Here is a 10,149-nt window from a genome sequence, read left to right as displayed (position 1 = left end):
CTGCCCCCAATGGGAAGTGTATTGAACGAATTGGCACGTGAGAGCTCAAGTGTCAAGGTGAAAAGTCCACGGAGTTTTTTTAATATTTCAAAATGATGTAATACATTTGACAGGAACTCATGTTTTATTAACCATATACCCAAACCCCCAACCATCAGTGGATTAAAAATGTAATTTTAGCAGGAAAATGCAACCACCAAATCACGCTCATCATTGATTAGGTGAGCATGATTACTTCCTGGTTTCCACAGGACTAGAACCCGTGTTTCAGTAGCACCTCAGGAAAAAGTAAACACATTAGAATTGATACAAAAATATCTGATGGGACATGGCGCTTGTCAGTAACTCAGCAGAATGGGGTCGATGTCAGGGTACCGGAACATTCAGTAGCAACATGTCGACTTACCGTGTTGCTAGAATAGAAAAGAGACAGGGACCATTGTTTGGAGTAGTAAGTATAATTCTTCTTTTCCTGAGATTTTTAACGGACACTAGCCTCTTATTATTAGCTTTCTTAAAGAGTTTTAAAAGCAGAGGTAAAATTGTGGAGAGGAAATAACCTGTCTTAGAGGTATCAGCTGTCCCAATAGTGACAGCGCCATGGTTGTGAATGCACCATGTGCTGCTGAGTACTGTTTGTCCTTATGAATTAACTAAACACAGGCACGCTGTTCTGATGTCAAAGCTCTGTCTGAGAGTCTGTTCTGTGAGTGTGTTGAGTACAACAACAATCATAAACATCTTAGAAATAAACATTAGCTTTTTGGTATGATTCCTCACAAGACTGACAAATGAAGATGCATGGAGGCTGTGGATCAAGTGAAGTGACCACCCATAGGGTAGCTTTATCAAACCCACTTCTCATGGTATTTCCTGTAGGATTAAAGATGAGAGTGAAAGAGAAATGGAGAATGAGAGTGGTGTGGAATGATAACGCGCTGGATATCTGGTTTGCATTTCTTTATTCCTTTATCATTTCACCCTGGAGCTGCTGCAAAAGGGAATTTCCTGTCACTGTTTCTCCCATGTGTGAGACTGAGAAATTGGACAGCCATAGACAGACAGGTAGGTACATAGATAGATAGATAGATAGATAGATTAATTGATATACAACATGAGATTTATGCAAAATTGTGAGCATATACTGCCCATACTTAGGTACATCAAAAGGGTGGCAAAAGGAAAAACTGCTGGAAACATCTGCTTCTGGGCTCCTTGTCCAGCGTCCCCTTCTATTTTTGATGTGGGATCGAGAGAAAAAGAGAAAGGGAAAGAAAAAACAAGGAGCCAGCTACCCAGAACATCAAAGTCCTTGCCTAAATGTGCAAGCCCTCATTAGTTCTGCAAGCCTAACCAACCCGACTTATGATTGTGTTTGCTGGGGTGTGCTTTGGCAAACACTTCAGAGGAGAGGCTCCTTTAAAATTATAACTCCCACCCCCCATCCAAGCTCTCTTGCTCCCACCCCTACCCACTGTAGCCTCCTCTGTCCACCCCATAACCCCCAAAACTTCCAGTGCACACAAACACAGCGCTCCCCCCCCCATACACCGCTCCACCCTATAATCTGGTGTGCAGCTGCAAGCATCTGTTCCACTCCCTCTCTCTTTTCCTAACCACTGAATTGATAAACACATAGATCATAAACCCACTGACACACGGTGGATCGTGTGAAGCGACATGGGACAGAGTTGTCTTTTCATCTGGACAAGGTCTGGGCATTCACCATGTGTATGCCCGCACTTAATAGTTAAAAATACAAGTATGAGGAAGCATTATTTCAGAATTTATTATGCTTGGCAGTTCAATGTAATATATATGCCAGTGGATTTAGATTTACATGATGAAACTGCATATCAAGTGCGCTAACAAGAGAAGCATGCTTTGGACAATACTGATAAGACCCTTTAAAGGAATAGTTCACCTACATTTTTTTTATTTTTTATCATTTACTCACCCATTTTCTCATGCCAGCCCAGATGTGTATGACTTTCTTTTTTCTGCAGAACACAAACAAAGATTTTTAGAAGAAAATCTCAGCTCTGTAGGTCCATACAATGCAAGTGTTTTATATTTAATGTAGTTTGGTTAATGTTTACTGCATCATTTAAATTTCACATGTGTTACCCTGCTGGTGTTGTGTTTGTGTGAGTGACACTGAGCACTGTCTCTACATGTTTATTGGTCATTGCTTCTGGAAGAGCCACGTCATCATGTGCTCTTCTGTAATTTTTTACAGTGATTAACAATATCTTATAGAGTAAAAAGCAGATTTTTACAGTTTCAGAAGGTTAATATCAAGTTTATGATGATTTTTTTTTAAATTTAACAGATTTTTTATTTTATTTTTACAGTGCCATCGTGGTCATGTAAATTACTACAGTTTTAAACTGTAAAATTTACAGGTTGTCCTGTAAAGTTGTTTAAATTTTTACTGTTTTTTAACATAATTATTCTGACAACCACAGCTGCCAGTTTTTTTGTTTTTTTTTTAAACAACAGGATTTTTTTTACAGTGCATGAATTAAACCACTGGAGTCTTATGAATTATTTTCATGTTGCCTTTATATACTGTACTTCTTGGAGCTTCAAAGTTTTGGTCACCATTCACTTGCATTGTATGGACCAACAAAGCTGAGATATTCTTCAAAAAATCTTAATTTGTGTTCTGCAGAAGAAAGAATGTCCTACACATCTGGGATGGGTGAGTAAATGATCAAAGAATTTTCCTTTTTGGGTGGACTATCCCTAAAGGAATGTTCCGGGTTCAATACATGTAAAGCTCAATCGTCAGCATTTGTCGCAGAATGTATTTTGAATCGTCCCTACTTTAAAAAATGCAAAAATCTGTGTTAAAGTGAGACACTTATAATGGAAGTGAACGGGGGCCAGTTTTTAAATGTTAAAATACTTGAGTCACATGGTGCCATGCGAGGTTCGGACGTGTGAATGGCGAGCTCTGCACACTTTGCTAGATTTAACACTATTAATGTCATAAACTGGTGAGATTCGATACACTCTGTTCCATAACTGTTCCAGGAAGACGATATGTCAAAGAATTCAAAATCCTCGGGATCTGGAGACATTAAAAGACACTTAGGTGTTCAAGCTGACACCCCCATGGAGGCCTCGAGCCCGGGAGTCGATTTGGTCAGAGAAGTGAGGGAAATTCGGCGAGAAATGTTGAACATGTCGGCAATGCTGACGAAGGTCGTTGCTGATGTGGAGGATCTTGCTGTAATACGTTGATCGAACACTGCCATGGAGACGAAATTCACTGAGGTGGCTACAAGAGTGGAGGATGTCAAGAAACGGATCGATTATCTGGAGTCATCAGTGAGGGAATTATCTGCTAATCCGCTAGCGACCAAGGTGGATTTGGAGCATGTCTGGGAGAAATTGGAGAACATGGAGAACCGTAGCTGGTAGAATTCCTGAGGCCGAAGAGGATCAGGATATGGTGAAATTCCTGTACGAGCTCTTTCTGAGTCTGCTCGACATAACAGGTCATAAGCTGGAAATCGAGCGAACTCACAGGGTTCCGGCTAGGCGATCCGCTGAGGGAGACAGGCCCCGATCAATTCTGGCCAAATTTCTGAGATCATCCAATAAAGATCTCGTGTTACACGAGGTGAGGAATAAAGGAAGGTTTTATTGGAAGAACCACAGCATTTTTTTGTTCCCAGACTTTGCAAATTTGACAAGAGAGAAACGTGATTGATTCAAGGAATGCAAGAAACTCTTACATCAACAGAAAGTCGCTTTTGCACTGATGTTCCCGGCCAAATTGAGAATAGATGCTAAGGATGGCCATAAAACATTTACATGTCCCCAGCAAGCGATGTCCTTCATAAAATCAGTGGAGTAAATTATTTTGTGGTACTCACATTGCAGACAAGTGGATCGACTCACTGAACATTCGCTTGACTGTCCGAGGAAACTGAGTGCCTTTTTTGTTTCTTTTTGTGCTGGTTCGGCCTAACGTTGTTTTGTGAAGTAACAGTCCTTCAGGACAGTGTTGTGGATGATTCTGCATGTTCTTTGTACTTATGCCTCCTGTTGGTTGGAGTTTGTTTTGTGGAGTATTTCTTGCAAGTCATTGGAGTGATTAGGTCATTTGTTGCACTCATGTAGCAACCGAATGGGCCGGCTCACTGAACATTGAGCGCCTTTTTTTTTTTTTTTTTTGCTGGTTCTGCCTAGCGGCTGGAGTTTGTTTTGTGGAGGAACACACCTTCGGGACAGTTATGTGGATGAATCTACACATTATTTTTGTTTATTCTACCTATTGGCTGGAGTTTGCAGATTATCTTTTGTTGTGTAATTCTTTCTCAGACTTGAGCAATCTGACAGCAAAGTTGTCACGGGGGCGCTTGTAAGCATACATGGACTGTTTGAGTTTAGAAGGATGGACGCCAGTTGGCGCTGTCGTGCGCATTAACCCGAGCGCACGTTTTCTTTTTTCTGTTTGTTTGGTTCGGGGGGAAATTTGGAGTTTGATTGTTGCACTAATGTTGGAATGTGGTCTTTATAATTTTATTTTTGACACAATCTATTTTTTATAATATGTCAAAATGTCAGATGTTAATCTCTCCACGTGGAATGTGAATGGTTTGGGGCACCCCATGAAAAGAAGGAAGGTTATTTCTCTTCTTAAGCATAAGAAATATGATATAGTGTTTCTTCAAGAAATGCATCTTTCCCCACAGGAAGCTGAAAAATTTCGGGTGGACATGTTTTCTTTAGTACTGGCTCAAGTAAGGGCAGGGGAGTCATTACACTGATAAGTAAGCATCTACAATTAAAATGTCTCAAACAGATTAAAGATAAATTAGGAAGAGTCATTATTGTTTTAGCAGAAATTTAGGGGCAAAGTCTTATTTTGGCTAATATTTACACACCTATCGCTGATGATCAGGGCTTTTTTATAGCTCTTAAAGGGATATTGCAAGCCGCTGGCACCCTTTACGATATAATATTGGGAGGAGACTTAAATCTATTGATGGACTCAGTCCTTGATCAGAGTGAAGCAAAAGTGTGTGAGCCCCCTAGAGCAACATTGATGCTTCACAGGATGTGTAAAAATCTTGGTCTTACAGCTATTTGGAGACTTTTGAACCCAACTGGTAGGGACAATAAAAAAAATTTCATCAGTCCATAAGATTTTTTCTAGAATAGATTTTTTTTAAATATCTAAGTCCCTCATTTCATCTGTTGCTGATTGCTCAATTGGAAACATCTTAGTCTCAGATCACGCCCGGTTGAGTTTAGAGGTGTTGCCACATATGGAGAAGAGGAAATCATATAGCTGGCACTTTAATGTATCCCTTTTGCAAAATCCTGAATTCCAACAAATGTTGAAAGGCTGAAATCAATGTTTATACCAATTGGTCCTCAGTATCCTCTGTGGGCGTGACTTGGGAGGCACTTAAGGCGGTTCTTAGGGGCCAGATCATACAGTATGCCTCATTCACCAAAAAATCAAAAGCACGAGAACTCGTGGAGTTGGAAGAGAATATTAAAGCTGAAGCGCCAAATGTCTTCTGATGGCCTCAGAGAATTGAACAGATTAAATTACAGATATAATACTATTTTGTCGTGGAAGGTGGAGTTTTGGCTACTCAGGGCAAGACAGTCATACTTTGAGTCGGAGGAAAAAGCAAGGAAGCTTTTGGCTAGATATATAAACCAGAGAGAGTCTTTTTCTACCATTTTCTACTATTAATAATGCTTTTAAAGAATTCTATCTTGATCTCTATAGTTCCACGTCTTCGTCTATTGATGAAGATATTAGAAACTTTGTGGATCCATTAGAACTCCCTAAACTGACGGATGAGCAAAAAAATTATCTTGACTCTGAGATAACCTTGGAGGAGCTTGACGAGGTAATTAAGGGGCCAGATGGCTTTGCCGCTGAATTTTTTAGATCTTATGCTACAGAACTGGCTCCACATTTGTTAGAAGTTTATACGGAATCATTAAAGAATGGAAAGCTTCCTCCAACCATGACGCAAGCCCGGATCAGTCTGATTCTTAAAAAGGACAAAGATCCAAACGAGTGTAAGAGTTACCGTCCAACTTCCTTGATCTAGCTAGACATTAAAATATTGTCAAAAATTTTGGCTAACCGATTATGACATCTCTTATACATATTGATCAGGTGGGGTTTATTCAGGGCCGAAGCTCTTCTGTTAACATTAGGAATTTCATCAATATCAGTGGCGAATGATCAGACCCTGGTTGCTGCCATCTCACTTGACGCCGAAAAGGCATTTGATATGGTAGAATGGGATTATCTTTTTAAGATTTTGGAAATATACGGGTTCAGGAATACTTTTATTGGATGGATTAAGTTACTTTACAGACACCCAGTAGCGGCGGTACAAACAAATGGATTAATTTCAGATTATTTTACTCTGGATAGGGGCTTGCCCTCTTTCCCCATTATTGTTCTGTCTTGCCCTGGAACCATTAGCAGCCGTGATAAGAAAGGAAGATGATTTTCCAGGGGTAGTGGTGGGAGGTATGGCGCATAAGCTTTTGCTTTACATAGATGATATATACCCCACTAGATCTATGCCTTGCCTCCACAGAAGTATTAATTCCTTTTCTAAGTTCTCAGGATACAGAGTGAATTGGTCTAAATCCGAAGCTTTGGCTCTGACAGCATACTGCCCAGTAACGGCTTTTCAGCCAGGTGCCTTCCAGTGGCCCAAACAGGGCATTAAGTATTTGGGCATTTTATTCCCAGCAAATTTGTGTGATTTAGTTAGTGTTCATTTTTACCCCTTAATAAAAAGGTTTTCGAGCGATGTGGGCAGGTGGGCTTCATTACATTTATCGATGAATGGGAAAGGTTAATGTTATTAAAATTCAACTACCTGCTACAATCTCTCCCTGTAGATGTCCCCCTCTCTTATTTCAAGCAATTTGATAGCATAGCGAAGTCCTTCATTTGGAATGGTAAACGTCCCAGTTTACATTTCAGTACGCTGCATAGGCCGATTGACAAAGGTGGGCTAGGCCTACCCAAGATTTTGTTTTATTATTATGCATTCGGTCTCAGACATTTGGCTCATTGATCGCTTCCACCTGAAAGAGCCCTTCCCTGGTTTTGTATTGAACAGGAATTTCTTGCCCCTATTTCGCCATTGCAAAGCATTTCTATTAAACTAACCGAAGAAGTTAAGTTACACCCCATTATCTTGCATTTGCACTCGGTTTGGACAAAAGTGTCCAGAGAGTTTAATTCGGACATTTATTTAAATGTTGCCTTGAAATTATGGCTGAACCCAAAATTATGTATTAATAAGTCCCCTTTCTGCTGGTCAGAGTGGATTGTGAGGAAGGTTAATACGCTCAGTGACCTATATGAGAGTGGAGTGTTGAGATCCTTTGAAAATTTGGTTCAACATTTTAGGATTCCCAGATCTCAGTTCTTTAGGTATATACAGCTGCGCCTCCTGCTCTGTACCATTTCTGGGAGTAGCATACACCCCCATAAAGCGGCAGACACTCTGGGAGTGGTGATTACTGCTTTTGGAAAAGGTCATGAGGCATCAGTGTATTACTCCCTCTTAATTCAGATTACGGAGCTTCAACTTCTCTCAAGAGATTATGGGAGACAGATTTAAACTTGGTATTGGAGGATAGAGTGTGGGCTAGGATTCTAAAAAACGTCAAGTCTACATCTAGAGATGCAAAGGTGTGCCTGATGCAATTTAAGATTTTACATCGATTCTGTTGGACTTCCTCTAGATTGTATAAGCTTGGTCTTAAAGATACACCACCTGCTGGTGATGTTAATGTACATAATTTGAGTCAGTATTTTCAGTTATGTTTATTTATTTTGTGAATGGAATCAATAAAAATTGTTAATAACGGGGGCCTGGGTAGCTCAGCGAGTATGACGCTGACTACCACCCCTGGAGTCGCGAGTTCGAATCCAGGGCGTGCTGAGTGACTCCAGCCAGGTCTCTTAAACAACCAAATTGGCCCGGTTGCTAGGGAGGGTAGAGTCATATGGGGTCCTCATGTTTGCGATTAGGGTTTCTCGCTCTCAATGGGGCGCGTGGTAAGTTGTGCGTGGATCGCAGAAAGTAGCATGAGCCTCCCATGCTGTGAGTCTCCGCGGTGTCATGCACAACGAGCCACATGATAAGATGCGCGGACTGACTGTCTCGGAAGCGAAGGCAACTGAGACTTGTTCTCTGCAACCCGGATTGAGGTGAGTAACAGCGCCGCCACGAGGACCTACTAAGTAGTGGGAATTGGGCATTCCAAATTGGGAGAAAAGGGGATAAAAAAATTTAAAAAATATTTTTTAATAACATAACGTTAAAATACTCAGTTTTTCAAAAGTATAGCCACAAGACATAAAGGATATGTGTCTAAACATGATTTTAGTGTGATAAATTACTAACCTTTTCTGTGGAAAGTTATAGCCAATTTTAAAATTTCATTACCATGACGATGTAATGTCAACAAACCCTAAAACGACTGTAAAATTACAATTTAAACAACTTTACAGCTCAAATAATACTCAAGATTGAATAGATGAATTAATGCAAGTGCTTTTATAAAATTATAAGCTTCACATTTCTGTGTTTAAACCCTCCAAAAATTGGCCACATTCACTTTCATTGTCTCCATTCACTTCCATTTTAAGTGTCTCTCTGTAACCTCAATTATTGCTTTTTTTTAAAGAAAAGGAGGAACAAGTTGAAATAAATTTTTCTGGTAATCAACATTATGCCACAAATGTTGTCGACGATGCAGCCCGAGCTGATTTCTGCATAACAGAAAGCCGCATGTATGTCCCGTAATATTCCAGAATGTTAAGGTATATTTCACCCATTTACCCAAAGATATTCTGTCATCATTTACTGACCTTCATGTTGTTCCAAACCAATACGTCTATCTTTCTTTCTTTCATGGAACACTGAAGCAGATGTTAGACAGACTGACAATCTAAGTTCATATTTTTGCATGGTAAAAATATAATCAAAGTGAATGGTGACTGAGGCCTACATTCTGCATAAGATCTCCTTTTGTGTTCCACAGAAGAAAGAAAGTCATACAAGTTTAGAACAACATGAGGGTAAGTAAATGAATAAGTAAATTAACTGTTTTACTTCCCTGTTGATAGTCTGTCATGCGTTAAACTACCAAATTCAGTAATTTGGCAGCCTGTAGAAACCAGATGCTGCCAAGTTTGGTAATTTGGCAGCATCTAGCTGGTTACTTATTCATTAGGCTCAGCCGTAGCTGAATTATTAATCACATTATGGAAATGTGCCTCCAAACATTAGCAGCAACAGATCCTTCAGTTGTAAATAATGGCAGAATTCTCATTTCTGAGAGAAACAAAAGCACCACTAAATGTACTAAACTTACTTCACTAAGATTTGCCTATAATAGAGAATAATTTTCCTAGAAGCATGAACACTGTAAAGAGATGTAGCCTGCATTTGTAACCTTAATTTCAACTTGATCTAACCCTTAAAATTAGTTTTGTTGGTGGGGGGGCACAGCTATCAGTAGGTGGCTCGCACAGACCCAACACTACAGTGCAGTATTAAAATATTACAGTATATATTAATATTTAAATATTATATTAATATATATGTATTATTTACTTTTAATATTTAGTATTTTAAAGATTCAAGTATTGCAAAATTAGCTGCAAAAATAAAGGGCATCTTGTGGTGCACTTGCTTCTGTTTCACACATGACAATAAAAGACTGAGCACAAGCTGGTCCTGAATAAATTATTTAATAAATTACAATAATGACAATTGTGCATGTGCACAATTTAATTTTTTGCTTGTGCATTGAGGGATTTTAATGTATCCAAGTGCTTCGAGTGTTTTGACTACGTTCATCATCAGATCCATTTAATGATTCAGTGACCATTTCTGGTGATGCCAGAAGGTGGTGACAAATGAGTGTCTTGTGTGAAATGAGTTAGTCACTGAATCAAATATCAAAAGAAAATTATAATCCTTTAAAATTTGTATGTCTACAGACCTACAAAGAGACTTTAGTAGGGGTTTTAAACATTATCAGAACAAAGCAAATCTATCATTTCCCTGCTGTTTTTGAGCTGCTAAGCATGACTTTTATCAAAAGTATAACAATAATAATAAT

This window comes from Myxocyprinus asiaticus, chromosome 28, assembly GCF_019703515.2.
Source record: "Myxocyprinus asiaticus isolate MX2 ecotype Aquarium Trade chromosome 28, UBuf_Myxa_2, whole genome shotgun sequence".
Taxonomy (NCBI): domain Eukaryota; kingdom Metazoa; phylum Chordata; class Actinopteri; order Cypriniformes; family Catostomidae; genus Myxocyprinus; species Myxocyprinus asiaticus.
The sequence above is the reverse complement of the archived record's forward strand: the minus strand, read 5'-3'. Positions refer to the sequence as shown.